Source organism: Cucurbita pepo, unplaced genomic scaffold, assembly GCF_002806865.2.
Source record: "Cucurbita pepo subsp. pepo cultivar mu-cu-16 unplaced genomic scaffold, ASM280686v2 Cp4.1_scaffold016631, whole genome shotgun sequence".
NCBI classification, from domain to species: domain Eukaryota; kingdom Viridiplantae; phylum Streptophyta; class Magnoliopsida; order Cucurbitales; family Cucurbitaceae; genus Cucurbita; species Cucurbita pepo.
In genome coordinates, this window is record NW_019662394.1 from 1 (window position 1) to 286 (window position 286).

The 286-nt window shown below is 51.0% G+C and overlaps 1 pseudogene; it reads right to left on the reverse strand.

Moving 5' to 3' along the window:
• Positions 1-128, reverse strand: LOC111787386 (annotated as a pseudogene; the record flags this gene model as incomplete).
• Positions 129-286: the final 158 nt, after the last annotated feature.

Here is a 286-nt window from a genome sequence, read left to right on the forward strand (position 1 = left end):
ATTAGATGTGCAAACACATCATCAAGCGTGAGGGCTTCACTCTTGGTAGTCATTGAGGTGACGAAGGGATCATAGTCAGGGCCAATACCAGCGAGAAGATGCGCGATCACATCATCATCCTGCAAGGCAGAGCCGGCGGCGGCCAGCTCGGTGGCTAGCCCTTTGATCTTGCAAAAATAATTTGCAGCAGATTGATCTCGTTTCTTGGACGTAGCGAGCTCAACACGAATCTGAGTAGTGTGAGGACGAGTTCACGATGAAAACATCCGCTGCAGGGTATCCCACG